The sequence below is a fragment of the Pithys albifrons genome, chromosome 4 (assembly GCF_047495875.1).
Source record: "Pithys albifrons albifrons isolate INPA30051 chromosome 4, PitAlb_v1, whole genome shotgun sequence".
Classification (NCBI taxonomy): domain Eukaryota; kingdom Metazoa; phylum Chordata; class Aves; order Passeriformes; family Thamnophilidae; genus Pithys; species Pithys albifrons.
In genome coordinates, this window is record NC_092461.1 from 41,063,379 (window position 1) to 41,079,852 (window position 16,474).

The window sequence follows — 16,474 nt, forward strand, 5'->3', positions numbered from 1 at the left end:
AAAATGACTTTTCATGCACTCTTTAAGGGATTTTTGCCTTATTCAATCTGTTAGTGGGAGAAAGAAGGACGAAAATCTTCCTAAACAATTGTCTCAAAGCTGACTTCTATCTTCTGCCATTATGTCAGAGTAAGCAGTACATGGACCGCTCATGAATTTTGTCACAGATGTAATTTTCAGCTTCACACAGCCATCCCTGTTCTTAACAGAGCAAGCTAAAGGGTAAAAGAATACAGAGAGAGAACTTTTCAATGCGGAAATAAAAGAAAAAAATATTTTTGCATTAATATTTTTTGAAAACAATTTCTTTTTTTTTCCTTCCCTGAAAGGACCATTTTGGAGTGGTTCATGGGAATAATCACATTGTAGTACAAATCAGGGCTTTATCACTGTGTATTGGAACAGCATACAGGTCAGCAGCTTTGCTTCTCTCACCTTTGAAGGGGTTGTGGCTGCAGCTTGCCTGTGGGATGTTTTCTTTTTACAGGGTTACTTTTTTCATTTTCCTTGGATTATGTACAGTGATCACATCACTCCATAGTTAAACTATGGTACATTATGACATCAGATCAGTGTTGTAGAAAGGCCTGAACCAGCTCTCACTAGAAGCTTCAGTGGCATCTCATTCTGTCCCTTTCTTACCCTCACTTTGCCAGACAGAACCCATCTTCTTTATTTATTGTGAAAAGGGGGAAGAGTGCTTTATTTCTGCATGAAAATAGATCTAAATACATGTTTCCACACGTGCATGGCTATTTTCAATAGGTGGGACTCTTATGTTAAATACATCCCATCTTGCTGCCTCCAAGAGTCTACAAAAACATCTCACATCCACCTGAGTCCCCCCCATTCCTTTTGTTGCCCTTAACTTCTATTAAATGGTTTCTACTGTGGCAGGCAAAATATTTACATTATTTCTTTTTGCCGACTCAATTGCTGCCTTTCTGCCTGATCTGTCGCCAGGACCCAGAACCTTGCATGGCAGCACTGTCTTCTGCTTCCCTTACCTTGAGCACAACTGGCTGAGCTTTAAAAATTAGCAGTCAGACAAAACAGGCTCTTTTTAGCTCCTTTAAAAGCTTTTTAGTTCTTGTCTCAGAGCTTTTCTTGCTTTTCTTTCACGTTGCCTTTAAAAGCAAGACTGACAGAAAAGATTAAGTTGCTTCTGGCTGCACTCGATAGAGGCAGATTAACACAGCTGGATCCAACCCTGGGGAGTCCAGCCTGGATATGTATGTTAGCACAACCCCGGCAATGTATAAGCAAGAGTCGTTTGTGTTGATCTTTTTCAGGATGATGAGTTTGTGATTAACTCTTTTGTGTGGAGGCTTGCTTGTGTAGGAAGCTGGTACACAGCAGGATGCTGATGGAAAAGCTCCCGAGGTGTCAGCCCTTCCCTTTGCCATGCACATCCCTGCAAACACTCTGCTAGTCTGCACCAGGGCTACAGCAGGGACTTTTGTTTGCCCTCTGTCACCTTTGAGATTTTTTTGCTGGGAACAGGATGGCTGGGGAAGAAAGGAAAACTTCTGTCTGAAAAAAGTTAAGTACAGCCTGCTTGGCCAAGGCTGAGGAGTATGTCTAGTCCTGCATGGTGAATGAACACATCCCAGTTCCATGAAATTAATTAAAATCCACAACCAATGCAAAAGAGACATTACTGGGCAACTGGAAGGCTCTTTTCTTGCTTGCTTATTTGTCTTTAGGGTTGAAGATTTGTTTTTTTGTCATGGGCTTATTCATCTAAAATGACTGTGAGTAAATTGCAAAATATGAAATAAAAATACATCTGTTTTGTTGGGCAGCTATGAATTATAATGTACAAGAGGAATCCAAGAGATCCAAACTGGTCAAGCAGATACCATCTTTTATGTCTTAATAAAGAAAATCATAGTAGGTCCTGAGATAGAATCTTTTATGTCTTAATAAAGAAAAGCATAGTAGATCCTGCAGTATGCCCATTTTCCTCTGCAAGGGGTTGGCTGCAAGAACTGCAGCAAAGAGCAGGAGAGGGGAGTAAATGCATCAGCTGCACATGTGGAACGTGTGGTCCGTGTTTGTGGTCCTCTCCAGGCTTGCTGTGGGTGGAAGGGCTGACCCTCCAACCTTTCTGTGCTCCCAGTCTGACGTTAGCTGACTAGAGATAATGTTATTTGTCAACCTCAGAGAAGTGTGGTGAAGATAAAAGCCCTTGAAAGGACTTGATACAGCATTGCTGGGAGCAATGAGAAGTTTCCTTCCTGGTTACAATGAGGTGTTCAAAGCAAATCTTTGATAGCAGTTTATCTGCTGGATGAGCTGGAAGCCAGAGAGAAATAACATCAAAATGGATATTTCAACAAACATCTTATTAAGGTGGATTTTTTACTGCTGGGCTTCATTTTTTTTTAATTTTCTTTTTACATGGCATTGATCCAGGACAAATTTACTCATAACAATTTTGAAATTGCACACACCACTGGACTGTATGGAATATTTCTATAGAGCATAATTTTTTGTAGACAGTAAATCAGACCATCTCAGATACCTACTTATAAATTTTAATGAATACACAGTATTCCTGTCACTTCTGCCTCCCTTGTAGAATGACACCTTTCTCTATTTCCAGCACATCTAATTCTATATCAATGTGAAGGAATGAAACTAAACACTGCTGACTTAGCAGTAAACTGAGAAGGAAATATTCTACCCTCGGCTGGGGAAAATGATCATTCATTTTACAGGCTTAGTGCCAACAGCACTATCTTGCAGCTCCAATTATCTGATATTTTAGGGATTACACCAGATAAGCAGGGATAATTGAAGCAATTTTAAACGTCTTCACCAGACAAGCCGGAGGTGTGACCTTATCTTAGATAACAGACAAATGAGATTCAAATTAGCTTGCCCTTTTTTTTTTTCCTAACTAATCAGGTTGAATTAATGGAGCAATTTAGCAAAGGAAGTGGTACCTCTTCCAATCTTCAAGTCTTCAGATGGTGTCTGTGACTGACTGGTGGCCATCTTTTAGCTAAGCACAAATTTAGGGGCTTCATACAATTGGCTTGGAGCTCAGTGATTGTATGATGGATTTTGAATGAGGGAATGCTGGAACTTAAATATAACTGCACATCTCTGATTGTAATTTTAATTTTTTTAACTTTTGCTCACTGGAATATGTTTTGCTTGGTATCATCAGCATGTCCATAAAACTGCTAAGGCTGATTTCTTCAGACCACTTGCAGAGGAATAATGAGGGAATCAATGGTGTTTATCTGCCTCAACCTGAGATGCCACAGGGTGAACTACTGGCACCACCAGCTGCTCCAGGACAGCTGAATGTACTGCAGCTGCTGCTCTCCAGCTGTACAACACAGAGCATTTCATATGACTCCAGAGATCTACAGTCTGTCAACCAAATCAAGGGTCTAAATGCTGCCTTTCTGGCCCAAAAGACAGGCAGAAATATATCAGTGGTGTTCCTCATTTGCAAGTGGCACTGTCTTATTTCTGCTCTGCACAGGAGCTATAAAGAGATCACTCAAGCACTGCTCAAGACTTTGGCTTTGGCAGCATTTTACTGGCACTACTTGAAAACACTATTGTTTTGGTGAAAATGTCACATACCTAATGGTTCTATGGGGAGAAGCAATAGACTGCTTTAGTTGAAAAAAATGCATGCAATAAAATTATGAAGGCATAAATGAGGACTTCTAGCCCAAAGGAATGCAGTGTTGGGCATATAGTGTCAGATTTGCCTGTGTGGGTAGGATAACTTGACTGTTTATTTCTAGACAGTTCACAAATCTGTTCCCACACATGGCAGCTGCATAGCCAGCTCAGCACAGGACAGGCAGTGGGTACACAGCCCAGCCTAATGACAACTGCAAAGGGGCAAGGCAGGAGGATTTCCTCAACAGGCAAGGAAACAAACCCAAATGAGGCCAAAGCTATTCCTGGTGGCAGCCAGGAGATTTGTGCCACAGTTCATAAATCCAAAGGCATATTTTCCTACAGCTACAATTCAAGGACTCCTTTGCCAGGTCCTTGTGGCTTCATCTTCCCTTTATACAGACTCAAGACTTTCAAACCGGTAGGTGGGAGTTGGGTGACAGAGGTCTTGGAGTCATCCCTCTCTGTAACCACCAAACATGTGACCTCCATGGCCATCTGTCCCCACAGAAGCAGAGCTAAGCAATTTTCTTTAAGGAAAAGGCTGAGGGGACTAAATCTAAAATAGCTTAGGTCATGCAGAGAGAAATCAGCAGAGCCTGAACACCTGCAGGGAGTGCGGGTGCGAGTGGGGTGCCTCTAGTCCTTGCTGTAATGCCTGTGGCCTAATTTCTAGCTCTGATATATTGCATCACTACCCAGCATGATGGCCCATCTGGCTTTCCTTTTGGATCCAGATTCATGTATGTTTCCTGGTGTCAATGAGGAGCTGTCTGGGGTTACTCCCCATTTAGTTTGGTACAGCTAGCATGAGAATCTGGTCCTTAAAACTCAGTACTTAGAGTTAAGGAAAAAGGGTGTGTCTCTCCACTTTTAATTGTTAGGCAGCCATGGCATTTCTGTTCATTTCTGTTTATCAACACCTTTCCCACCTTTACCCACTGTACTGAACTGGAGGAGCAAAAGCATTCTTATGGACCCATCTCAACTATAGACCTCATTTAAATTTCCTCAAGTCTAGCCACAGCTAAAGGTGATTCAGAAAAATAGCACAGGCCAATGTTCTTAGTCTGTAAACCTCTCCATATTTTCTCTGAAATCTCAAGAGATTCCCTTATTTACCTAAATTAACCTCCTCTATAGATTTTCCAAAATAGAACATCAAATACTCTTTGTCTCTTGTTTCCACATACCATCAAGGACTAAGACAAAGATATTTTTCATGTCTAGCATACAGTAAGACTCTCACAGAAAGAGAAATTTGCTCATTTCCAAGACTGTCTTTTTTTAATGGCATTTATTTAGAAGCCTTCATTTACGGAGAAGTTTTGAGACTTTATTTAATTTATAGATCTTGTTTCGAGCAATAGCAATGGCTCAGGCTGTGAAACGCCACTTTGTTGCTTTTCCCCACTGCTGCCCAGAGTGTGAATGCTCCTGGTGGTGCCTATTTGGCTTGAGCATGTCAGGCGAACCAGACAGGATACTGAAGAAAGAAACTGGTGTGCTTCATTTCCAAGGCCTGGCTCATTACACATTCAGTGATGAATTTGTCCTGCTTATAAATTCTGCAGCTACTGCTTACAGCCATACCTGACAGGAGCTTGAGGAGATGTGAGCCGAGATAAAATGATCTTCCAAAGAGTTGATTTTTCAGAAAAAATATTGCACAGAAAGCTTAGAAATCCAGAACACATACACAGTAAGTGGCATGACTGCAAACATGCTTGTTAAGCTCTTTTACACACCAGAGCCAGGTGGATCAGCTAAAATGTCAGGCTAAGACTGCCCCAAAGGAGGACCAGAGTCAGAAGTGAGCATTGGTGTCTGCCTGAGGCAGCACATTACTCCTTCATGGGACTGCACAGACACTGCAATGGGTTACAGTGCACAGCCCCTGCACTGCGTACTGCCTGGACTGACTGCTGCCAGAGCAGCTTGTCTGAAAGCTTTGACTGTGGTCAGTGAGAGACAGAGACAAGGAGAGAGCAGCCCCGATATTCACAGGGAAAACTGGAAACACTTCAGGCAGTAATTAGATACTTCATTTTTTGCAGTTCTGTAAGTATCTGTGTTGGAAATGGGTCACTGACTCACCTGCTCTCATAACTGACCACTTGGAACTCACTAAAGGAAGATCACCTTGACTTCAGAGAAGCAGCACACTTTTCAGGGGTTGAAGTCAATGCCATGGCTGAAAGCTAGCTGGGACCAAACCACACAGCAGAATTCTGACACTAGTGACCACTGTCATGGCTGGCCCCCACAGAGAGCAGTGAGGCACTTCAGAGCTGAGAGACATAAAGCACAACTCACTGGTATTCACGATACATGGATTAAGAATCAAGGAAGACCAAAAATTCTTATCAAACAAATAGCCTGGTGAAAGCCACGAAAAGATAGACTGCTCATTAGCAGGGTTTGAATGAGAAAGCATTTATATGCAGCTAGGGCAGCCTTGCCCTCCTGAGTTTTGCCAAAAGCCAGAAGCAGCTGCCTGTCTGCTGGCCCCACACCACCCCACAGAGCTGCATCTGGAACTGCTCAAGGCTTCCAGGCAAACGCCGTCCTTGGGTTCAGCTCCAGTGCAGCACAAGAGCCACCTTTCTCAGGAACATGATTTGACAGAGGGGACTCCCCCCATCCTAACATCTCCTCCTCCCCATCACGGCCACATGTGCTTTGCAGACCCTGAGGGAACATAGCAAGAATTGCTTAGGAATTGTTGGCTGCTGCTTTTTCTTTCCTCATACCTTCATCAACTGGCACACTATGGTTAAATCCTTGGGTCTGGACAAGCTGTACCCCTCACCTTTGAACTCCTGTGATGTTAAGGTTATGGGTCCAGATTCACCCCCACTGTGAATTAAAATAATCTTATTTTCCTTACCTAGTGGCCACACTTCTGGTATAGGGTTGCAAGGAGAAACAAGCTCTGTCTGCACCTTCCCTGACCCTGGTCTATACTTGCAACTGGGGAGAGGTGCAAAGACTTTGGATCACTCATCTGGGTCTCCTCTAACGCAATGTTCTCTCCTGCAGTAGAGGCCCTGGCTCTCTTATAAGATCAGATTCTGTGTAATGAAAAGCATGGATATCCCATATGAACTATCCTGTTCTCCACTTCTGCTATCTTTCTGCACTAACACCCATCACAGCCGTGTTGCACAGCTTGTCTAGACTAACCTTCAAAAGAATTAGTACTGCTACTAAAGAAAGAACATCTCAGGCAGTCCCACAAGCTGAGAATACAGGAGGCGATGGTCAAGGTTTAAACTGCAGACAGACCTTGCCTGTGGATTTCCCCAGTACTTGGGTAGAGCCCCAAAACAGATTCTACATGTATTCAGACAGCAGTAGCTCTTACTCAGTTGGTCTCTGGTTTCTGACACTAGAGAGCTCAGCTGAGTTCAGTTATGCTTTTCTCCCTTGGAGACGTACTGTCTATTTTAAATACAACACTGTATAAATTTTATTTTCTTCTCTTGAATCTCACAAATGAACTGTTTTGCTTTCAGTTTTCAGGAGAAAATTATGGTGTGTGAAGCCATGTGGAACATTTGAGTCTGCTCTTGACATGGTGACCAAAAGCAGTTTACATTATTTTGTGTAATTTTTAAAATAGTTTTCCAAATAGATGCTTTCTATAAGGTAAATAAAGCAGGTTTGATTCTGGGAACAAAAGATTTACACTAGTTTGGCCATGATATAACTGAAATTTGTTGTACCACTCATTAGTTCTGCAGACATTTAATATAGTACACAGTTCATTTAGCTTTTATTACTATGTATCGTGAAAAGGATATTTTTGTGTTACTACCTACTGTCCCATAAAATTATTTTTTTCTCAGTGTTCCTGACCTGCTATCTGCACTGATCTATTCTTATACACTGAAGTTACAGTTTGAGTTTACACTTTCACTTTTCCATAGAATAGACTGTTCCTCACCTGAGGACGTGTATCTCTAATAGTTGCCTCCCTTCCAGCCAGGAGCATCATACAGGTAATGCCACTTCTGCTGCCATTAGTGGTTCATCTTTCTGTTCATCTTGGGTTCAAAGTGGCCCAGACTTTTGAAGTTAGGAGCCAGATGATAAACCCAGGACACCTATTCCCTTGTGACAGAGAACCTGAAAATGTACTAACAGGATGGAAAAGAACTTCTGTCCCCATAGATAACAGACCTTGAGACTAGAGTCCTTTTATCTACAACCCTCTCAAAGTTTCTTCTGGCATTAGAGACAGCTGAGTAGCATGAAGTCATGGCAAATGCCTTTTCCCTTCTGCTATCACAACAGTCTTGCTGGAGCACATTTCACTGTCCTAGTGAAAACCAGGCAGTTAAGAAAATGTTGGGGCATGGACAAGGTATGATCTACACAGTTCCAGCAGACAATGCTTAGGTAATAGTATGGGAGCTCTAGCGACTGCTGCATGGCAGGAATTACCTCTTACACAGGTATTACTCTACTTAGACTAGAAAATGATAACACAGGTCACCACAACTTACAGCCTCAACCTATGGGTGGTAATATCAAGGTACAGAGAGCTTAGAGATCAGCCCAAAGTGGTTTAGAAAACAAGCCACAGAGTCAGAAACTGAGCCAATCTCATGCCAACCTGTTTTGTGCCCTGAGTTTACCTACTCAGCTGTATAAGGGGTCATAGCAAGTTCCTCCTAGAACAGATGGCTTCTTGCAGACAGGAACAGGCTCCACTGCAGAGACTCAACATCATCTTCAAGGGCTGGGTCCATATCTGTATCTGCCAGAGTCTGCAGAAACATTATTTGAAAATAAATCACAAGATGGTTAACCATGTACAGTGCACATGAAGCCCTTTGCACCTACTGCATCTTACCTTGCCTGATGATGTTTACTCACATGAAGAACCACTGGAAATTCATTGGAGGCTGAATGGGAGTCTGAGACCACATTCTCTATGCTGATGGTCTATCATTCAACAGCAGGATTCAGCAACACCAGATTTCCCTGCAACTTTTGCAGTTAGGTTTTCTAGATGAAGAAGCCTCAGAGATGTCATAGTTTGGAGATAAGATAAGAAGGGAAGAGTGAGAGACTGAGCTGCCATCACAGGAAATAATTCCAAATGGGCCCAAAGAAGTCATCTAGCCCACCCTTCTGTACAAATGTAAATTCAAAAACATATGTACTCTCTCACATGTATTTCTCCTCTCGGATAATGATTACCTCCTTTTTTTCTAAGTAATTTATTCCAGTTCTTAATTGTCATCACTGCTAGAAAACCACTGCTGCTGTCAAATTGAATGTTTAGTTTCATTACTTCCTGACATCTCACATGTTTTTGGAGAAAAAGATAATTTCTTTAGTAGGTGCCCTACTATTATGTCTGTACCAGGAACATCACTCAACATAGTTATTCATGTTTCACATAAATAGGGCAAGTTGCTGCATATTATTGCATAGCAAAGTAACTGGATAAGCACATTATATAGACTGTCTACGCCATTTTTATTATTGTGATAATAAAATTAATTGGTTTGCGATTCAGGCTCTGTGATTACTATTTTTTATTGCAGAGTGATTTGGTTTTGGTTTTGGGGTTTTTTTAATTAAATGATCACCTGTACCAACTCCACCAGTTTTTCACCTGGAGACTAATAGAATAATGGAAAAAGACATTTCAGGGACTGTCTGGAAGAGCCACAACTGTGGGGAGCGTTCCTTTCATTCTACCATCGTTTCTCGTAAGCTTTGAAAAGTCATAACAGGAAATAAATGTAAAAGCATCTCAGGAAGCCATTTAATCCATCTTCCTGCTCCAAGGCTGAATTTGAACAGAGAATTTATAAGAAATAATGGAAGGCAGCCTAGGGAATTTCTTCCTGAGTCACCTAAATTTCCTTTCTCTAAATAATTCCAATGCTTTGGTCTAATTTACCCTTACAAAAGACATGTTTGTATCTAGAAACACTAAAATTATGCTCTTCCTTCTACAGAAGGAGTTTTTTGATCCTGCAAACCTCATTGTGCAATTAATATTCTGTCAAAACTATGAAAACATGCAGGTCTTACAAAGCAACATCTTCAAATGTGAGTGACACCACCATGTCCTTAAGAAGCCAGAGATCTTTACAAAATTTCATGTGAAGGATCTCCAGGTCATGTTGCTGAATTTACATGCTAAACAATTCTGCCCATAAAACTGATAGGAGTTGTTTCACACCTTCCCTGCATCAATATACTGACCTAAAGAAATTAAGAGCTAGGCAGGTATATGGATGTTTTCTGAAGCAAGATAATAATAAAAGTCATTGAAAACCACTATCCAGGAGAAATCTGGGTTATATCTGTAAGAGTAAGCTGACTAAAATTCACTGACTAAAATTCATAGAGGTTACTTTGTTTTAAATGTGGAAAACAACATTCTGGTATCTTCAAAAATGGTCAAACCAACAGAATAGCAGAAAACCTTCTCAGATTGATGCCAAAAGCAAGTACTTGCAATTTGAATTCATGTGATCTGGTTGAGCAGGCCAGTGAGAAGGTTTCATGGGAATTCAGTATTATTCAAAGAAAGCTGACTGGGGACAATCTGGGGAAGACTTTTAAGAGATTGAAAGTATAATTCAGTACACTGAACACAGAGAGTGTAGCATTACTCAAGAGACTTGAGGATCTGAGATGCCCATACAACACCGACAGATATGACCCATGAGCTCCAGCAGAATTTCTGGAGCAGAGGCAAGGGCTGGAAAGTCCACCAGTACTGACATTGGCACAGGCTGAGATTCTCCTATCTCAAAAAAAAAAACAAACAAAACAAAAGTGTAATGGAAAAGATACAGTGAAGGCAAAAAAGATCATTAAAGACATTAAATAACTCCTGTATGAGGAAAGATGACATATAGTAGGAATCTTGAACCTGTGAAAAAGATTATTTAGGGTGTCAGTATTGTCCTACAATCTTCATAGTCACAGCAAGGCATCTTCTTTAGGATATGAGAAGTGATCCTGTACATCTCTTGATTATATTGACTGGATGTGCCTTGGCTATGCTGGAATTGAGCGTGATCCAGTGAGGTACAGGTTTTTGAACTGTAGTCACCGGAAACTTAGTCATGTTCATATACAGATTTGTGGCTCTAACTAGGGTCACCTTGGGTTTCATTTCTGTGAAATAGCCATGTGGAATAGTGAGAGGAATAAAAGCCCTCTAGAGAAAACCAAACTTATACCTAAAATAGATTTTGTGATTTAAGAGAGACTGGCTGATGGCCATGAGGCTCAAAACATCCATTATAAAGAGGAAAAAAAAAAGGTTCCTTCTGCTTCTAGCATTTGAGCATATCTTGTCTGTGGCTGAGTTTCCTCAGGCCTCTTCTCTGTGGCTCACAGGGTCCTTGTCCCCAGCCATCTTCCACCAAACCTTTCATATGTACGGTAGAGAAAACATGTCCACTCTGGGATGCACATAGTGTCCTGTAAGGTCTCCAGTCTTTGTTTCCTGAGCAGTTTTTGTTCCCATTTGGGGTTTTAGAGGGAAAAAGAGAAAAGATTCTGTGCTTGCAACAGAAAGAAAAGGGACAAGATACAATTCAAAGGTGTGAGACAGAAAACTTCTCTGTTATTTTCAAGTGTACCAGTTAGTTTGGGAAAAGACTGTTTCTCCCTTCAAAACTTGTTGCTCCTCACAAACAGTTGAACTATCATTATTTGTCTACTGTAATTTATAATACCCTTTAAAACTTTTTAAATCCATTTGTTACTGTAGGGCTTAAAAGGCAAGCAAACTGATTATCACCTTGCCGACACTTATCATCAGGTGGCTGTGACTGTTTATATTGCTGTCCAAAGCCAACAAGAAGTACATTAACAGAAAACAAAAGATATTGTTTAAAAAGCAACAGTTACCACTAAGCCCTCATGATACAGATAAGATAAATCCAGTGATACTGTAGGGATCGTGACCTCTGAGATCTCCACCAGGCTCATTGCACTTTTATCTTATCATCACTGTATATCCTAATAAATCAGTGTGTGCCACATAAATACAGCAGTTAACATTGCCTTTCCAAAGATTTGCAGCTTTTGTTTCTTTAACTGCTCATTGCCTAATTGTTTTAGATTCGTCTAACTGGACATTCAGAGGTGGGGATTAGATTTTAAAGAATTCTGGGATGAAGTGAGTTCCTGCATATGAATTTCTTCAGCTGTGTTAACAAATTGGAGATGAAGGTGGCAAAGACATACAGGGTTCAAAGCAATTCAGTGCTTGGGCAATCAATTAGCACCTCCAAAACTTCTGAATGCCTTGATAAAGTGAACCTTCACATCTCCTAAAGAGCACCAGGAGGTCACGACTAGTGTAACACTAACGACAAGCTGTACAAGAGAAAATCTGTCCTGCAGAGTTACAGATTTGTATGTATAACCTCTCTGTTTATGGAGGATATTCTGTTCTCATGGTTGTGAGCCCGAAATTCAGCCATTTGTTACTGATTTGCCAGACACTGTTCCTTGTTGGTTGCAGTGACCGGATTTCAGTCTTTACTTTGAGTTATTGATGGCATCCACTAAAAAGGCAGGTAAAGAAACACAGGGGAAACTTTCTCACTGGAGCTAAACAAAGCTAAGATCAGCCAGATTTGTGTGTGAGGGAGAATATTTTTATCTCCTCTTCTAGCATTTCCAAGTAATTTAGAGATGGATGGTGCTTATCTTGTTTTCTGTGTGGAAATTTTTGATGATGATATCTTGATGATATATTAAGGAATCCTTTGGAATTATGTAATCTTGCTGTAGGGAGTAGCAAAATAGGAATTACATCATTAAGTTTAGACATGAGGCTCTCAGAGTCTAAACTTGAAGAGACCAGGAGACAGTTAAACAGATAATAACAGGTTAACAAATCCAGCTATTGAAGTTTGAGTCCTCCATTTTACAACACTCGTGGGAATAACAACCAACTCCTGTAACGGAAAGGCACGTTCAAAGAAATTAAACAATTTTCACTGAAACTGCTGACATCTGTGAAGACAACATTTTTCTAGCTTTGCTTTGGACATTAAGCAGTGCCTTAAAGGAGGAGCAGTAGTGGCAGAGAACCCTAACATCTTAAACCACTTCCCTTGAATACAGAGGCACTTCAGCCTGGTGAGGTTCAACCAGCATCTATATATGACTACTGTGAAACACTGCAAAAAGCATGATTGAATCCTCAACCTTTCAAGGCTGGCCCCTGAACCAGGTCAGGTGGTTCTCTCACCAAGTCTGAAAGATCATGACAAGGAAATTTCCAACCTTGGTGTTACATCCATCTTTTGTATCACAGCTATGCCAATAGGCCACTGATCCATTAAGTAGTTTAAGTTGTAGGAACTCAAATCCATGGCTTTTTCTACAAGAAAGTACCTAAACCATCTCCCTAGGTAAGGTCCCCTCTGCTTTTCAGTGGGACATATGCCCTGATGCAAACAAAAACACAGAATCTCAGAGTCTACAATGAGAGGAGGTTATTTCCCAGAGTGCCATGCATAAGTGACCACTGAAATTTGCATTCTTGGACTTGGTTTCTTAAAAACTTTCTCAGATCTGATCCTTCTGGTCTTTTTTCTTTCCCCAAAAATATCAAGAACTCAGGGGATTTTACCATAATTAAGTTATCCATAAATGTTTATTTTATTTGTTTAAATCAAGTTCCTGAAGTCTACAGTGTGGGCAGAAAAGCAGTAAGAAAGAGCTCAGACTAAATAAATGTGAGGGCAATGAATGTTAGGGTTATTAAGAGAATCAGATTGTCAGGAACTGAATTGACTTGAATGACTTATCTAAAAAAAATGAGATAGAAATCTCTAGACGACTGGGATTTTTAAGAGGTTCTGACATCCTGTGTTCCCAGTCAAGCAGCTGGCAGCCCAGTGGGTGTTCTTCTCGCAGTGTTCTTGGTTGTCTTCTTCAATCAGACCAGGAAAACCAGAATTTGTAAACCCTCCAGAGAGAATGTTGGTGCTCTCCAAGATTCTTGAGCTGCATCGTTTCAAAGTTTCAGAGGAATTTGGTTGAATCAGCTTATATGATGGGATGATTAGCTGACTTTTATTGGTGCATTTGGTTCATCAGCAATCATATAACACATCCCCCCAGTGCTCACTCCCACCACCAAACGCAGAAAACAGCTATGTCCTGTGCCTGACAACCCACAATCTGAATACTCCTGTGGCAATCACTTATTACCCACCTCTTTCTGGGCTTGATGAAAGGTCTTGCTTACTTCATGTTATTTTGCCCACTACTGAGTCGTCTTCGCTGTCTCCTTGCATTCAACATAATGAAAGACATGACTTTTTAGAAAACTGAGGGCAAACGCTTGCTGTGACCAGGGGAAAAGGGAGGGGAATAACAAGATGTGGTCTTGGAATTGGATCTACAGAGGAGCTGCAATCCTAGACTTAGAATAGTCAGGCTCTTTTTTCTTTCTTCTTAGCACAGTTTTTCTTTGGGTTCCTGATAAATTCAGGGTCTAGATAAATTCATTTAGTAAACAGATTATATAACTCAAGATTATTCCATTCTCCCCAACAGCTCATTCAACCCTGAAAGCTCAGTTTGAACTTCTGGAGGAGGTGGTTGGATCCTCTGCTGAAGTAGCTGAGGATTTTGTCTTCAAGGCAGCAGTGTCTCACAGAAGAGCAGAGCTGAGTAGCAAAGAGGGTGCAATAGCCTGACCCACCTCTACAGATAATGTAAAATTTGTCTCTAAGTATCTTCTGTTACAATTCTTTTCTATTTGGTTGTTTGGAGGTAGAGAGACCCTTATTATTAGTGACAAGTGCCCACAGAAATACACCAGGCCCTATTTTAATGCATTTGCCTATGTTAAGGGGCCCTAAGAGCTCGGTGTGGATAAGCCCACGTATAAGTGGCCAGTCACACATCGAGTTTAAATTTAGATTTACTTGTACATCACCCCAGAATCCAACAAAATGCAGTTGCACCAGGCAGAAGCAGTTTGAAAGCAGGGCAGAACTCAAGTATTCACAGACACTGGTGCATCAACAAGAATGTGAGGACTTTTTTTTAACAGAATAACACAAAGAGAAGCATTTGCAGATATTATTTATGTACTTAACAGTTGAAAACGAAGGGCTTCCACCTAAACTACTGATATTTGCTGAGTTTGTGGATTTCCCTCGACAAATACATTAAGCCTCAGAGCCCTAAGAACAGAAGTGCTGTGGCTGGAGGTATTTCTACTGTGCAACGCGAAAGGGGTTGGCCCCTCTGTTTGCAGAGGGTAGACACACATCCTTTCTGTCCGACAGACATGAGCACAAGGCAGGTTTGATTCCCTCACCTGGGTGCAGAGACTGGCAGCTCTCCAGGTGCTGCAGTCTCCAGGTCCCTCAGGTCTGCAGGTGCTGCAGTCAGAGGCAGTGAAGGATTATTCACAGCCAGGTGATGCAATGACAGATTTTAGCATCCATTTCATTAAACCTCCTTTTACTCATCTAAATAACATGGCCAGATAAGCATTGCTTATCTGAGTCAACAAAAATGCATATGTATGATTTACAGTGCTGTCTTTCATTACAGTCTTGTAACTAAATTCATGCTTGTGATTAGCTTTCCAAGAGATGTCTAAAGACTGGCTACTAGTCAGGGGACAAATGCAAGATCAGCGTCACCAAGACCAGTTTCCCTTGTACAATCAGCATGTCTTATCTCTGCACAGGAGGTACCAGTTCATCATCATCCCCAACGTGGGGGCTGCCGACAAAGAGGCTAATCAGTCTCAAATCATGTAGCTTCCTGATGCAGACACATGACACTGGGGCTCAGACCACAAGCTCTCTCCTCACAAGCCACAAAACCTGCATCAGAGGGGTATGATATTGTGTTCATGAGACAGAGGTGAAAGGCTCTATATCCTATTACAGATCCCCTGGGACAGCTAGTCTCCTTGTTTACATTTTTGTCAGAAAAAATCAAGGATGTTTTTACATTTGTGAATGGAAAGGCAGAAACAGGAGTGCATGTGAAGTGGTTATTTCTTAGTCCCCTCTTCTGACTCAGTGTGGGATAGCAGCCAAGGAAGGAAGGCAATTGCCAGCTTTCCAGCTGTGAGCACAGGGCTACGCTAAACCAAGGATTTCTCTGGCACCCTATGGAAGAAATGGGGCATCTTTGTGTTCCTGAAGTCACCTTTTGAGGTGGTGAGTGCGCAGGTTTAATATTACACACACACAGAACCAAGAGTATGTTCCTTCTGGTGATTTCAATAAAGAGTGTATCTGCAGGGAGCTCTCCAGCCTTGGATCCTGCAAAGTGGTCCAGACTTGGAGAACTTGACTAATAAGATTCCCTCTATGCCCTTTGGGATCTGAAATAGAAAAAGATGCCCAGACTCCTATTACCACTAAAGTAACCAGTACTTAACATTACCTGTGAACGATCCTTTTCAGAGTGAATCAATAACTCATAGAAAAACAGCATTAATGTTTCTATAATGCTGAGTTAAATAGCACCAGTGTTCTAAATCATAGTGATTCAACTATTTGTGCTGTTCAACCAGAAGACTTGCTTGTGACAAGGTTTGACCTGATTAACTAGTTTTTTCCAAGATGAGAAACAATTGGAGGAACTAGCACATGCCTGGGAGTCCTGCTGACCAGATCTGGGTGCATATCTCGTTTTGCTTTGAGAGTCAGAAGAATCTCTTTGTCTGTCTTTTTTAAGCTTGTATGTAGGTTTTGGAAGATAGAAAAGTACATGTGCAAGCCATTGCACACCAGCTGGCCTCAATGACCAAGGACAGTCCCAAGTTCATGTCACTCAGTGG